A 16,909-nucleotide genomic window follows, 5' to 3' on the forward strand; every position below is an offset into this window, starting at 1 on the left:
CTTTGACCTACCACTCGCCGCCTCTCCATCTCTCTGTTCCAACCACCCTTGCTCTCCGCGGCTGCTGAGACATGCCAAGTATGCTCTTCCCTCCAGACCTGAGCGCTGCCTTCTCCCACAGCCTGGAATGTTCTCCCCCAGCGCGCTGCTAATCTATCTGTAGTCTGCTCGGGGCTCTGTTCAAAGGTCACCTTGCCCATTTGGTTTTTCCCTTCAGCACCGTTTTACATAGTGACCTTGCTCTCACCCTTTCTTCCCCAGAATTCTTCACCGTCTTGTTTTTCGTGGTAGTACTTAGCATGACCTCATAGCATATAGATTTAATGGATTATTCGTTTACTGTCTGCTTTTTTTACTTCCACATTTTTTTTTTTTTTTTTTGCTTTTTGGGTCACACCTGGCGATGCACAGGGGTTATTCCTGGCTCTGCACTCAGGAATTACTCCTGGCGGTGCCCAGAGGACCATATGGGATGCTGGGGATTGAACCCGGGTCGGCCGTGTGCAAGGCAAATGCCCTACCCGCTGTGCTATTGCTCCAGCCCCTCACTTCCACATTTCTATCCCTTCCACGGTAGTGGCATTTAGGAGGTACCCAAGACACGTTTGTTGAATGACTTGGTAAGTCCAGCCCCTCTCTTTCTGACCGCTAAAGGACATGGCAGAACAATCCCAACAGATTTGTATCTACCCTTCCACTCACCCTCCTCTATAGTTTTTGAATAAATAAAGGGAAAGAAAATTTTATGTTTCAGTTCTGAATTTTCTCTTTCTTACTATAAGCATTTTCTTTTAAAAACACTTTCTTGAATATTGTTAAGTATATTTTCTTCTCAGGGGGCTGGAGCAATAGTACAGCGGGTACGGTGTTTGCCTTGCACTCGGCCGACCCGGATTCAACTCCCAGCATCCTATATGGTCCCCAGAGCACCGTCAGGAGTAATTCCTGAGTGCAAAGCCAGGAGTAACCCCTGTCCATTGCCGGGTGTGACCCAAAAGGCAAAAAAATAAATAAATTATTTTCTTCCAGTGCTTAACAAAGATGGTAGGAGATCGCTCACCTTTTGTATCCAAAGCCCCTCTTCTCTCAAGATACCCAGTTAATTCATCTTCACCTCTCCATTCTCTCTAACTGAGAGTTCTTACTGATTTTGATCTAGCCACCTTTCATTACAGCCTTTGGGATGAGAATGGGAGAGTACACTTATAGAAAAGCCGGGGACATACATTTTATTATGGAGTAAACTGCATACCTCAGGGCTTACAGGAGAACAACATGGTTAAAAAGACAGGAGTGCCACACAAATAATGTTTAGACTTAAGTGAGATTAAAGGGATTAGGGTTAAAAGGAAGTTGAAGGCCAAAGGACTAAGATGTAAATTATTATTTGGAACATGTGAAAAGAGGGTCTTATGAGAATAGTTCCAGTGGTTCTCAAATGGAGAACAAATCCAGGCCAGGACTTGAGCCACGGTTGGCTGCATGCAAGCAAGCTCCTTACTTGCCTTGCTATCTCTCTCTCTGACGCCAAGACCCATGTTATTAAATGGGGCGGAGAGCAGATAGGGTCCTGATGGAAAAAAGTCCTTCATTCTTGCCTTGTCTTAATCAAGCTCAAGGTTTGCAGCAGGTTTCTGAGTGTAGCTGCTTCTGCTGGGTAATAGAAGTCTCAAATTATTTTTTGGTTTTGTTTGTTTTCTTGTCTTGGGGAACACCTGATGATGATTAAGGGTTATTCCTGGAGCTATGCTCGGGAATTACTCCTGGCAGTGCTCAGGGACCTTATGGGATGCCAGGGATCAAACCCAGGTCAGCTGAGGGTAAGGCAAATGCCCTACCTGCTGTATGATCTTTCAGGATCTAGAAGCCTAAAGAACTAAAACCTATTTGGGTCCTCATATTTCCTTCAAGGCTTAATATAGAAGGTTGGGCTAGAGAGAGTGCAGCAAGTAAGGCTTATGCCCTGTGTGTAGGCCGCCTCAGTTGATCCCCAGCATCACATGGTCCCATGAGCACTGATGGGAGTGATCTGGAGACACAGAGATAGCCTTGAGTAGCCCCTGGGTTCCAGCAGGTACGGCCCTGAAAAAAAAATTCACACTCTCCTTGCCATGTTCAACAACTGAAACCCCGTAGCTGTCTCTGTCTCAACCTGCATAAATAGACTGGAGGAGGAAATGAGAAATGAAATAATCAGCATCTAAGGAGACATTCCAGTGGGCTTTTCCTCCCTTTTTTCTGTGGGGAGCAGTATAGAAAGATTCCTTGGGACTGCAATGGCTAAATGACATTTTAGAAGTCAAGGAAAGTGGGTTTGGGCTTGAGTTTCCGGTTAGGACTTCAGGCAGGCAGAACGGCCTTTATAGCCGCGGGGTCTGCTTCTTGAGGCAGAAAAATCACAGGGTCCTCATATTTCCTGAATATCTGCCTCCTCAGACCCAGCACAACATCTGTCAGAAGGTGTGACATCCACGTCAGAGTGAAAGTACAGCCAGTAGGCCCTCATCTTGCACATGCCAAAACCAGGTTCAACCCCCAACATCACATAAGGTCCCATGAGCACTGCCAGAAGTGATTCCTGAGCTCGGCGCCAGAAGTAACCTCTGACCATCACTGGGTATGGCCCAAAACCAACCAACCAAAACAAAACAAAACAAAACAAAACAGAAAATGTGATATTACTAAGACCTCTGGCAGCAGACAGAAAGCAATATAACTAGAGTGAGAACATGGTGCTTGCGTCCAGGCTAAGAGCCTTCTTTCATATTCTTCAGATTAACCTTGGGAAGGTACTGGGTGTGTGGGGAGGGCTGGGGGGGCTCCTAGCCATGCTCAGGGAGTCTGCAGACCACACTCTGGGATGCTTTGCCAGGTGTGTACAGCAATTCAATGCTTGGGTCCAGTTATATGATGCTGTTCAGGCTCAGGATGCTGGCAGTGCCCCGGGAGCCTGGTGGGGTCAGGGATAGAATTGGGGTAATAAACCTTCTTCTCTTAGAGAAGCATTGGGAAAGGGAAAACCGCTCACTCCTCTTGCACAAGAAATCAATAGGCCATGATATATACGTCTCCGCTCCTTTTGAAACGGCCTACCAGAAATACCGTAGAGTAATATTTCTGTGATTTAGCAAGCTATTTGATGGTTTTGCTATCTCCTGGAACAGTAATAGAAAGTCAGCTAGATCCTAGGTGGTTAGAAGACCCAGTAATGGTTGAATGGAAATTTTTAATGTTGAACTTGCAATCTGACATGCTCTGAAATAGGGGCTTTTTTTTTTTTTTTTTTTAGGTCATCCTTAATCTTTAGGATGGTTGCTCGGGAAGGTCAGCATTTCATATGGCCAATTTCCTAGCTGATTGGTTTCTGCTTGATAAGAGGTCTTCTATAGTATTTTATAATGACTTAAGGAGCTTGACAATGGGATGAGTTCCTTTAGAAGATGAGTTTACTAGGAAAAGGGCAGTGAAAAAGAGTTTGGTTCTGTCTGTATATTACTGGATATTATAAAAGTGCATCAGATCAGGACTAGATTAGTCTGGTTAAGACTTTCTAAGGGCAATAGATATATGGGTACAGATGTTTAATGAACATCAGTCCCCAGATGCTAAACTACCGTATGTATCGATTCTTAACTTTAAGTTTGATCTTCGAACTACCTGCCCATGCCATCCTTTCTGCTGTATTACAAAAGAAAGCTGTATCCCTTGCTCATCTGAGATGTAGAGGTGCAGAAATGTACAGAACACTGGAAGGACAGTTCTACAACTGTAGATTCAGTGAACTCTTCCTTAGATGCCTGGACAAGTCTAACATCACCACTGACAGCCTGTCTTACATATTTTGAAGTAGAGGAGTCATGATTATTCATCATTAAATAATCATGACTTTTCCTCTTTCACTTTCAAATTTATTTAATAATTAATTTATTATTTAATAATCATTATTTAATAATCATTAAATAATCATGACCTTTCCCCTTTCACTTTCAAATTTTTCTCATTAACTGCATCTTTTCATGAAAACTAAGAAATGAGCAAAGGGCATCCTTAAGAAATATGAAGGCTAAGTTGGTTTTATTTCCCCTTACATAGTTAAATTGGAGTAATTTCTTCCCTTATTCACAATACTTACGACTTTCTAGGTTAAACAGAAACTACAATCATTAATAATTCCATTAATATCACTGTCACTGTCATCCCGTTGTTCATCGATTTGCTTGAGCGGGCACCAGTAACGTCTCCATTGTGAGACTTGTTACTGTTTTTGGCATATTAAATACACCACGGGTAGCTTGCCAGGCTCTGCCATGTGGGCGGGATACTTTTGGTAGCTTGCCGGGCTCTCTGAAAAGGATGGAGGAATCGAGCCCAAGTCAGCCTCATGCAAGGCAAACGCCCTACCCGCTGTGCTATCGCTCCAGTCTATAGATAGGTAAACATTTTTAGAATCCTCCCTCCCGAATTAGGAAAGGGACTGACATATGGACTAGAGAACAAATATTTTCTAAAACTAAGCTCTTTTACTTTTTTTTTTTTTTGCTTTGTAACAATGAACCTGGGCCTACAGGTACATAAAATAAATGAATCACATATTTTCTGGTAGCAATTCATAGAAAGAAATTAAATTTCAGATGACCCCCACATCAACTTATACAACCCCAAATAGGGTCACGGACCAAAGTTTCAGAAGCTAAGCTATAGGAAACTTTTATCAAATGTAAGGGAGAAAAGAAATGAATTGTTAACTGCATTTAAAAATTTTTTTGGCAATATACTTATAAGCTAAGTAAGTAAGTAAGCACTTACTTACTTTATAAGACATCTTATAGCCTAGTTCTCGCAGAACCTGGAAAACTACCGAGAGTTTCCTGCCTGCATGGGAGAGCCTGGCAAACTCCCTGTGGCGTATTCATATGCCAAAACCAGTAACGATGATGGGTCTCATTCCCCTGACCCTGAAAGAGCCTCCAATGTGGCACCATTGGGAAGGAGGAGTAAAGAGAGGCTTCTAAAATCTCAGGGCTAGGACAAATGGAGACGTTACTGAGACCGCTAGAAAAAATCAACGATCAACGGGATGATGATGATGATGATGATGATGATGATGATGATGATGACAATGAAGATGAACCCAAACTATCTGTTACTAGAATATTATAAATAATTCTGTGACAGTTCACCCTTTCCTCTGTTACCAGAATAACCCAGAAACTGCTGAATTCTTATCTGTCCATCACAATCACTCAACCCTTACCAGGTATCACTCCCCACAACATGAAGGACACTGGACACCCGCACAGTTTGTCAGACCCACACCCTACACCACGTGTAACTCCTCCTGCCATGGACAGACTATTAAAGTCTCCAAGGCTCCCAGATTGGTATGCTAGTGTCTGACCAAGCCCATCTCTTCTCAATTTCTAAACTATGTTGGGGCCACAAATTTATTAAAAAGGAAAATATACAGACACACCCTCCTATCCCAGACACCCTGGGGATCAGCACCAGGAATGAGGGAAAAATGAAAATTTAGTATATCGGTGAGCAGAAGACCAGGAAGATCTTCTGCTACATGGACTCTTTCGATTCTGTTTGAAGAAGACTTTAGAACAATAATTTTCTCAAAGTTGAATGATCAGAAAATAACAATTGAACAGGGAAGCAATAAACTTTAACAGTGTCTGCCAGAAACATGGGAGTGACTCAAGTAGAAATAAAGAAGCTAAGGAATGCAGCAGAAGCCATGCCAGCAGCAGACTGCGTGACGTTGAAGATTAAATCTGTGGCAAGATATACAACTTTGTTGATGAAGAAGAGGTAACGGAAAAGAGATTGTGAAAAAATGAAGAGAATTAAAGAAATACTGTTCACAAAACCAGAAGAAACAGGTGCAGAATCATAGGAATTTCTGAAGGAGAGGAAAGATGAAAAGGGGGAAGAATTACTGGTTCGAGAGAAAATGACTAAGAATTTCCCCAGTTTGAAGACTGAGATTAATGAAGATCCAGAAGGTTCAAAGATTTCCAAAATAAACCCCCACTGAACAACACCAAGGCACACTGTGATAAAAATGGCAAGAACCAGGGGGCTGGAGGGATAGATAGCACAGCGGGTAGGGCGTTTGCCTTGCACGTGGCCGACCCGGGTTCGAATCCCAGCATCCCATATGGTCCCCTGAGCACCGCCAGGAGTAACTCCTGAGTGCAGAGCCAGGAGTAACCCCTGTGCATCGCCAGGTGTGTCCCCCCCCAAAAAAAAATGGCAAGAACCAAATACAGAAATAAGCCTGTAAAATTGCAAGAGAGAAGCAAATCCTGATATATTTGGGAACAAACTTAAGACTCCTATCAGATTTCGCAAATGAAATTCTACAAGAAAGAATAGAATGCTACAGTCAAAGTTTTGAATGAAGAGAACCTCCAACTGAGAATTCTCTACTCTGCAAGATTATCACTCAGATTTGAAGGAGTGATAAAAGACAAGCCCAAGGGCATTTGTTTCAACTGAACTGACTCTGCTAGGGATACTCAATGGCCTCATGAAAAGCAAAGTTCAAAGCAATGTTAATTCTTCCAATCCACGAGCATGAAATATGTTCCCATTTCCTAGTTTCTTCTGTTTATTTAAATAGCGTTTATAGTTTTCATTAAATAAATCTTCCCCCTCCTTTGCTAAGATGACTACTGGGAACTTAATTTTTTTGGACACAGTTAGAGATGGAATTATTTTTGATTTCTTTCTCTTTTACTTGATTATAGATTTATGTGTATTTATTCCATAGCCAGTTACTGTACTGTGTATGTTGGTTAATTCTAGAATGTTTGGATAATTTTTTTTTTTGGGTTTTCAATGTATAATACCATGTCATCTACAAATAATGGTAGTTTTATTGATTTTTTTTAAAAAAATTGAAATCTTTCAGGCTTTCTTGCTTGCTTATTAATGCAGACATGTGAGCATTAGCTATAATATAACATTTTCTAAAAAAAAACCCAATTTTTTTCAGAATAAAGCACTGCATTTTTATAGGTATATTCACATTTTCCCTTTAATTTTTCTTAATTCTCTTCAGTCTTATTAAAATTTACTTTTATAGGCCTTACCTATTCCATGTAAACTCCAAAACATATTAGTAAAGAGTAGTTTAAAAAGTTTTGTCTTCACGGTGATTAACTAATAAAAATTTTAAAAGAAAATTAAAAAAAAAAGTTTTGTCATTGATAGGGAGTATAGGATTACTACCACAATGAGACCCAAGTCTCACTGTATCACTGTCATCTCATTGCTCATCGATTTTCTAGAATGGGCACCAATAATTCTCCATTGTGAGACTTGTCGTTACTGTTTTTGGCATATTGAATACGCCACGGGTAGCTTATCAGGCTCTGCCATGTGGGTGAGATACTCTCAGTAGCTTGCTGGGCTCTCCGAGAGGGACAAAGGAATCGAACCTTGGTCGGCCACGTGCAAGGCAAACACCCAGCTGTGCTATCACTCCAGCCATTAGGGTTCTTTCGACTGCACCCAGTGATGCTCAGGGGTTACTCTTGGCTTTGTGCTCAGTAATTATTTCTGGTGGTGCTTGGGTGTCTATATGGGAAGCCTAGGATTGAACCTGGGCAGGCTGAGTGGTACCCATTGTACTATCTCTCTGGTCCACCAAATAAAATTTAATGCTACATATTTTAGATACCAGAGTTAAAAACTTATTTATGAAAATGAGAATAAGCATTATGTTATATTATGGTAAATGGTTTGAATTTCTTTAGTTACATAGGTTAAAATAATATAGCAATTAATTGGTTTTGTTGGATCAAGCAACATGAAGTAAATTTGTTATGTGTTATGTGCCTGATAAGGGAGCAGTATGGTGGGTGGGAGGGAAACTCGGGACATTGGTGGAGGGAAGGTGAAGGTGGTGGGATTGGTGTTAAGATATTTTGTACCAGGAACAACTGTACTACGAACAATTTTTAAATCACAGTGGTTTTTATTTTATTATTTTTTTTTCTTTTTGGGTCATACCCGGTGATGCAGAGGGGTTACTCCTGGCTCTGCCCTCAGAAATCACTCTTGCCGGTGCTTGGGGGACCATATGGGATGCCGGGGAATGAACCCAGATTGGGCGTGTGCAAGGCAAAGGCCCTACCCGCTGTGCTATCGCTCCAGTCCCTAAATCAGTGTTTTAATTTATCACTGTATCACTGTATCACTGTCATCCTGTTGTTCATCAATTTACTGGAGTGGGTGCCAGTAACGTCTCCATTGGCCCCAGCCCTGAAGATTTTAGCAGCCTCTCCTTATTTGTCTTTCCCAACAATTAGAGGCTCTTTCAGAGTCAGGGGAATGAGACCTGTTATTGTTACTGTTTTTGGCATATCGAATACACCACGGGGAGCTTGCCAGGCTCCTATTTATATTTAAAAAATAATAAAATTTTAAGTAAAAAATGATGTGAATTTAGGTTATTTATTTGAGCCTTTTTTAAGCTCACAATGTAAGCCTTAATTGATATCAACTTCCCTCTGAGAATAGCTTTTGCTTTGTCCCACATGTTCTGTTTAGATATGTTCTCATTCCCATTTGCTTCTAGGAATCTGTTTGTTGATTTCCTCTATGGCCCTCTGACTTTTCAGTAGTATGTTATTTGCTTTCTCAGTGTTTGAGTTTTTTTTTGAGCTTTCTTTTTGTGGTTTATTTCCACTCTCAAAGCATTATGGTTTGCAAAGTTACTTGTTACGCTTTCTGTCTTCTTGATTTTATGGACACTTATTTTGTGTCCCAAAGATATGGTCTTTCTGGAGAATGTCCTCCTTTGTGCATTGAAATAGAAATTACATTTGACTTTTGGTAGGTGGAGAGCCCTATATTAAGAGATCTGTTAAGAGATCTTCCATTTCCCCCCTTTAATAAATATATCAAAGTTACTGTTTATATATTTATTTTTTATATTTTCTTTATCCAGTGATGAGAGGGTGGTATTAAAAATCTACTCTGTTGTTTTGAATGGGACTAACACCCAAGAATAGTAGAGATAAGTATCAGGAGGATTACTCCACAGCTTGGAAGCTGGCCTCACACGCTAGGTGAAGAAGCAGCTCTGATACAGAAGGGATCACCAAGCAAAGGGTGCTAGGCGGGCCCACTAGGAATAGGAGATAGGGGCTGAAAATAGACTATAGACTGAACATGATGCCTACTTAATACCTCTGTAGCAAACCATAACACCCAAAAAGAGAGAGAGGGCAAAAGGGAATGCCCTGTCACAGAGTTGGGGTGGGGTGAAGGGGACAGGGTCGGGGTGATGGGAGGAATGTTGGGACCATTGGTGGTGGAAAATGGGCACTGGTGGAGGGATGGGTACTTGATCATTTATGACTGAAACACAAGCATGAAAATTTATAAGTCTGTAACTTTATCTCACGGTGATTCACTAATAAAAAAATGAAAAAAATCTACTCTGTTGTTTTGCTGTTGATATTTTTCTTCAGCCCTATTAGTATTTGGTGAAATTTTATTTATTATATACATCATATGTGTTAATGAGTGGTATGTGTTAATGAGTATTAAGTCTTGATAAATAGGTCCTTTGACGAGTATTGTATATTTCTGTCCCTTATAATTTTTTTTGGTCTGGAAATTAAATCCAGGGTCTCACGCATGCAAGGAAAGTGCTATACCACTTATCTTCATCTCCTGCTTGTCTCAAACTTTTTTTAAAGGGATAATATTTGCATTTATCACTGTTTTCAAACTTTTACTTTTGTTTATCATGGTAATTCAGGTTTATCTGTTTTAAGCATCAGAAAGATGAGTTATGACACCTGCCCTTAAGTGTCTTTTGATTGATGCATCCAGGTTGTTGATGTTAAGCAAAATTATTTAAATAAAAGAATATATATGTACACATATTCACATATTGTTTCCCTAACCTTGGTACTCAAGAGATCTTCCTAGCTCAGTGCGTGGGGGTTGCTCGTGATGATACTCAGAGAACAATGCAGTACCAGAGTTCGATCCTGTGTTTCCTGTATCTGAAACATATATTCCAGCCCTTTGAGCCATCTTTCTGGCTATAGCCATGCTTTTATATGATTTCTGGCTGCTTGTCAAGTTTGGCTTTCTTTCTTTGGCATATTTTATTTTCTTCCCAGCTTTGATATCTGCATTTCTATGGTATTTAGGTTCCATTTGCTTACTGGTTTGTTTCATTTGTCTTGTTTTCTTCTGAAATTTTGGTATTTAGGTTCCATTTGCTTATTGGTTTGTTTCGTTTGTCTTGTTTTCTTCTGAAATTTTGTATATGTATCCTTTAAGTTCAAAGCTAGCAAACGTTGGGTTCATTATATGAAACTCCACCACTGTTTTCCTTATTTCCCACATTTATGTTCTTAGTGTCTTATTACCTCTTAGTGGGGTTTCTTTGCAATTTATAGAAAAACTTTTACAGTGTCTCGTGGAACTGGTTTAGTTGCTATGAACTTCTTTAGCTGCTCTTTGTCTGTAAAGTTACACATAACTCCTTTAAAGGTGATAGCCCTGCAAGATAGAATATTTTTGTTTGGATGTTTATTTCATTCAATATTTTGGCGGTACCATGCCATTCTCTTCTTGCCTGTAGGGTTTCATTTAGTACATTTAATAAACCTAAGTTGTGTGAGTCTCATGGGGTTCATCTATATGTTTTTGCTTTGATCTTGCTGCTCTCAAATTATGTCTCGATCTCTGGCTTTTCCCTTCCTAATTATAGTGTGTTTTGGTGTTTCTCTATTTGGGTCTATTTTGCATGGGATTCTTTGAACTTCTTGAGTCTGGCTATGTGAGCCAGTTCTCAGACTGGGAAAGTTCTCAGCTATAACTTTTTTAAACAAATAATTTCTCCTCACTCCCTCTTTACTCTTATTCCAGAACTCCTATAATTCAGGTATCATTTTTTTTTTTTTGGTGTGGCGGGGCACACCTGGCAGTCAGGATTTACTCCTGTCCTGTGCTCAGGACACTTCTGGCAGGAGAATCAGATGAAGTCATGGGGATGAAACCCAGGTCAACTGAGTGCAAGGCAAGTGGTTACCCGCTGTACTATCTCTCCAGACCCCAACTTTCATTTCTTTTGAAGTTGTTCAACAGGTCCCTTATGTGTGCTTCACTCTGCTGACCCCTTTTTATCTTATCTTATCAAATGACACTGATTTGTCTCTTGACTTGTTACTTCTGCTGAGCACATCTACTGAGTTTTTTTAGTCCCCCTCCCCCAGTGCTCTTCATCTCAGTGGTTTCTGATGGATGTTTCCTCAAACCTTCTCTTTCCTTCTTGAAACCTTGTCCTGTGGCTGTCCTCGGTTCACTGCCTGTCCTTGCCACTTTTACTTTGGAGTCCTCGTCAGGGAGGTTGAGAGCTGCTGATTACTTGGGAAACTTCCTGGGCTTTTGTCTTCATCCATTGAAGCAGCTGAGCCTTTTAGATTCTTCGTGGTGTGCTGCGAGGCTAGGGCCGGTGGGATGGTTTAAGGCAACACTCCCCAGTCCATACAGAGACTATGGTGCCCAGTTGGGTTGGTATGAACTAATCCTGACAACAAGCCTCGTGTGTTGGCTGCGCCCCTGTGGGCACACAGACCAGTGCTGCCTCTCAGCTCTTGAGGCTGCCAGTGGTTCACTGTGGCTTTATTGCTGAAATCCCATATCTTTGAGCAGAGTCATCTGAGAAAACCAGTTTTTCTTAGTCTTCGGAGGAGTTCTTCTATCTCATGTGGGTCAGTGCGAGCACTGTGTAAGATGCAAAGGGGGGGGTGAGAACAGTGGCTTTCGTTTTTGCCTGGAGTCAGCCTCTTCTTGCTTGTGCTCTGTGACTGGAATGTCCTGGGCTTACCCCTCACTGCCTTGTAGGGGTCCAAGAAGCATGTCCGCTGTGGCTGTTGGCCCAACTCCCCTTCCTAACCTTGGTCTAGTCTCCTGATCAGGTTTTACATGGGAAGAGTTAGAAAAAAATTTAGGCTGTATATCTTCAGGTCACTGCTTCCTTTTCCTAGGAAGGCGCTGTGTGCTTCTTCTCTGCTACTCCCCTCTTCCTGGGAACATGCTCTTGTTTACTCAGCTCTGCTGGTCCTAGTTAATAATCTCCTAGACCTGAAACTGTATATTAGGTGTTCCTGTTCTCTTCTTCTGAGGTGCCACACCTGGAGTGCTGTGTTTAATTCTGTCTATTTATTTATTGATTCACATCAGAGCCTGGCAAGCTACCTGTGGAGTATTCGATATGCCAAGAACAGTAACAAGTCTCACATTTGAGACATTACTGGTGCTCGCTCGAGCAAATTGATGAACAACGGGATGGCAGTGCTACACTGCTACAGTGCTATTTATTTATTTATTTATTGCTGTGGTTCTTGTTTTGGAGTTTCAGCCTGCTCTCAAAAGGTCATCTTCCCACCATCTTGGCCTCTCCCCTCTCCCCTTTTCTTTCTTTCTATCATATATAACTTTATGGTTGCAAAATATTAAAAAACATGAAGGCAGGGCTGGAGCAATAAATACAGTGGGTAGGGCATTTGTCTTGCACATGGCTGACCTGGGTTCAATCCCAGGCAACCCTCCTAGCACCAGCAGGAGTAATTCCTGAGTGCAGAGCCAAGAGTAACTCTTGAGCATCACGAGGTGTGACTGAAAAGGCAAAAAAAAAAAAATTAAAGTGATTGACTTTAATGTTTAATGAGATACTAGTATTGCCATGTAAAAGTCTCAATTATTTTGACCACCATTTAAGATTAGGTAAAAATTTAGGTGTCAGTTTAAAAAATCTGATGAGATAGTTTTTCACAAGTGTTCTGTGGAGTATACAATCTCTGTTCCATGTGTTTTTCCACACTAGCAAGTATTTCTCCAACTTGCAGTGGACATGGACCAGATATTTTCTAATTTAGCTCAGATTTGAAACAATCCTGGTCATATATGTTTGGAGATAATGTCAGATGTCAGAGAACCCAGGCTCTAGTCCACAAGCTTGCATAAACCCCTACTTACACATTATAACTATAAATCAAGTAGTTACACATTTCTGACAAACTGACTATAGATCGATGATGCTTATAACCTCCATTTTCAGTCTGGCTAACTTGCTAGAATAGTTCAACACTGAATTTAAAGAAGATTTTTACTAACATTTACCAGTGTTTTATTGTTTGTTACTTTTTTGGTTTGTTTTGGGAGCCATACCCAGCAGGAGCTTATTTTGACTATCAAAGCCAACTTTAAATATCTTTTTGAATATTTAAAAAATGTTTACCACACTATCTACTTAGGATTTTATAAGACTTTTTGGAATTCTGTGCCAGAAAATATAGTAAGTCACAAAATCACACAGTCCAAAGAGCTTTAATCCCCCTTATTTATCAAGAACTTTTCATTGTGTGTTTTCTAGAAATGCATTTGGTTCGATTTCCAGATTGCCAGCTGAACAAGACAAGTCAGGAAAGCATTTTGAATCTCCATATTCATCTAGGAACAGGGATATGATGAGAGCTTCGTGAGGTTGCTGAGGGTAAGAAAGTGATTTCTGCGGAGCCTGGCATACCATAGGCAAGGAAAAATAATACAAAGTTAATAAGTTATTAGCAGTTTGGTTTGGATACCCTTGGAGAAGCATCAAGTTCCACATAAGGGATGGTTTCTGTTAGTGGGTCGAACACATTACGTGTGTGTTTGGTTATGGAGGAGAGGAATGTTGCACAAAGTGCTTTTGATCAGTGGTTTTTGGTGCTAATCTGCAGAAACTTCCTGCCGGTCCACAACAAAGTTACTGCTGCGTAATACATGGGGTGCCTGGGGAAACAAATTTTCATTTTATGTGTTGAACATTAATAAAAACAACATGAACATTAATATGAAAAATACTGTGATGTTTGTTTTTTAATTCTGTCTTAGTGATCTGTGAAATATTTCTCCTCTTTCACTTGTCTACAGGAGCAGTAAGGTTGAGCGTCACGGGTTTAAGTGAGCACTTCGTGACAAAGCTCATAACTTACCTCTTCTGCTTGCCCACCTTTTATTTTCACTGGTGCCAGGCTTCTAAGTGCCTTTGGTGGAGTTGGAGTTGAATGAGGAGATAGGTGAGTAAGGGAACAAGGGAAGGCAAACAAGGGTGGGAGGCATCAGTTCAAAGGACGCAGAACGTGGGGGCTGGAGCAATAGCACAGCGGGTAGGGTGTTTGCCTTGCACGAGGCCGACCCGGGTTTGATTCCCAGCATCCCACATGGTCCCCTGAGCACCACAAGGGGTAATTCCTGAGCGTAAAGCCAGGAATGACCCCTGTGCATCGCTGGGTGTGACCCAAAAGCTAAAAAACAAAACAAAACAAAACAAAACAAAAAAACAAAGGAGGCAGAAAGTTCTCAGAGCTGGTGGAAGGAAGAGTACCAAGAGAAACTATCATCTTTTCTATTGCCCCGCAAGTCCTAGTCAGAGCATCCAGAATTGTCCACATCAATATTTTAGCAGGACCAAGGCCATCTGACCAGGTGGAATGTGTTTAGATGACTAGTCAGCTTCCTGGATTCCCAACTGGCCACGGGCAAGAGGTTCACCAGGATCATTCATTACCCGCACAGGACTCAACTCCTGTGGCCTTTGGGCAGTGCTTACCGCATTCTGTCAGAGCACTGCATGCAGAAATGTCTGAGTCAGAGGGAGGGGACATGACTGAGGAGAAAAGAGGATTTAGGGGATAGAGAGGCACTTACATTGATGAAATTAAATTATAGCCGGTGTTTATATCTCTCCAGTTAGGAAGAATCTACCAACAGAGGAGGAATTTTAAGGAAAATTAGGGATTTTTGAGGACATAAATATTTAAAATAGATTTTTTTTTTTTGCTTTTTGAGTCGCACCTGGCAATGCACAGGGGTTACTCCTGGCTCTGTGCTCAGGAATTACTACTGGCGGTGCTCGGGGGACCATATGGGATGCTGGGAATTGAACCCAGGTCGGCCACGTGCAAGGCAATTGCCCTACCCACTGTGCTATTGCTCCAGCCCCTAAAATAGATTTTGAAGATGCTTTTCATCTTCTGCTATAATTATGTTTCCCAGTCTCATAGTATCAGAAGGCATCTGTGTACATAGTAGCTTCCTTAAGTCTTTTCTTCAAAATTATATTTTATTAAAGCACCATGAATTACAAATTATTCATAATTGAGCTTATGGCATACAATGTTCCATCACCAATCCCGCCACCGGTGTCAACTTCCCTCCACCCATGTGCCCAGGTTCCCTCCCTTACCTGCCCACCCCAGCTCTGGCCTGCCATCTTGACAATCACATTTTACATTTAGTCATTAAAGTTTGGGTCTCAGACTTTCAGTATTGTTGACTCTGCGCTTTGGATATTTAGCTCAGTCATTCCTTATGTACCACCATACCCTGGTGGTATATCAGCACTACCAATGTACCTGAATCCCTCTTTTTTCAGTTTACTGAGCACTTATTGATTCAAATCAAATAGCACCAAATCGGCTGTGGTTAGGAGTATCTCAGGGATAGGTGCCAGGAAAGAAACTTATGAAGAGAAAATGCAAAACTAAGGCAAGGAAATGATTGCCTGTATATGAAGGGCTCTCTTGAATGTCTTGATTTCATAACTTTGAGGCATTTACAGGCTTTGATTTTGGTTGGCTCATCAGAACCACCGTGACATGACCTGAGTTCAATAGACTGACCTCAGTTGAATCCTTTCCTCATTCAATTAATTTAGTGTTATGAAATTAAGCACAGTTTTCAAGTCAAAAGAATTAAATCATAAACAAATGGAGAATTTTGATTATACCTCATTCTATTTCTCTGTTCTTTTCTTTTTTTCTTTCAAGTTTCATGAAAGTGTATTGAAATTTGAAAAATCTCTACAATGTCAGGAAACTGGTAGATTGAATGTGGAGTGGTTGTGTCAGGATGCAAAACAGGTCAAACAGTGTTGAAATGTGGCAAGAATGCTACTTGATATCAATATACATTTTCCTTTTTTCACTTGTAAAATTGTCTCTTTCTACTTTGTCCAATTACAGATACCCTCACATGAAGTGTTGGCTATCTGATTATTTTCTGGTTACTGAGATAGAAGCCAAGTGTTGGATGGAGTTCATAGGACACTGCAGGTCTGGGCTCAGCTCTGAGAGGACCCTCGTCTCTATTCACAGTTCTTTAGTGGTATGGCGTTTGCCTTGCACGTGGGTGACCAGAGTTTGATTCCTCCGCCCCTCTTGGAGAGCCCAGCAAGCTACTGAGAGTATCTTGCCCACACAGCAGAGCCTGGCAAGCTACCTGTGGCGTATTTGATATGCCAAAAACAGTAACAACAAGCCTCAAAATGGAGATGTTACTGGTGCCCACATGAAAAAATTGATGAGCAACGGGATGACAGTGACAGTGATAGTGGTGACTGTAAAATATTGCTTCTTTTTTAGGCTTGAGGATGGGAAGGATGATCTGGGTCTCTCATGACATCTTGAAGCCCTGAGTGGCCCACCTTTGAATTCTTTTTTGGGAGAAGGGAATTGTGTTGTCCCTAAGAACCTACTTTATCTTGTCCTGTGATGTCCATTGACATCTAATCTAATTGATAGGAAGAGGTAAACTCAGCTCTGTTTTACTGCCTTTGTTCCCTGGGGTGACTCCTGGTGGAGTTCAGGGGAATATATGTAGTTCAGAGATTTGAACCGTAGTCAGTCATATACAAGGCAAGTGTCTTAATCCCTTATTTGAACCCTTTAACTCCATATTAGACCAAAGGTATTATAACAGAATTAAAAAAATTAAGATATCAACACTTTTATTTATTAGAAAGAAAAAAATCACAGTCAGAATGGTATTTCCATAGTTATACTATTCAATATTTTGATATAATAATAAAAATAATTGGGCA

This window comes from Sorex araneus, chromosome 2 (genome assembly GCF_027595985.1).
Source record: "Sorex araneus isolate mSorAra2 chromosome 2, mSorAra2.pri, whole genome shotgun sequence".
Taxonomy (NCBI): domain Eukaryota; kingdom Metazoa; phylum Chordata; class Mammalia; order Eulipotyphla; family Soricidae; genus Sorex; species Sorex araneus.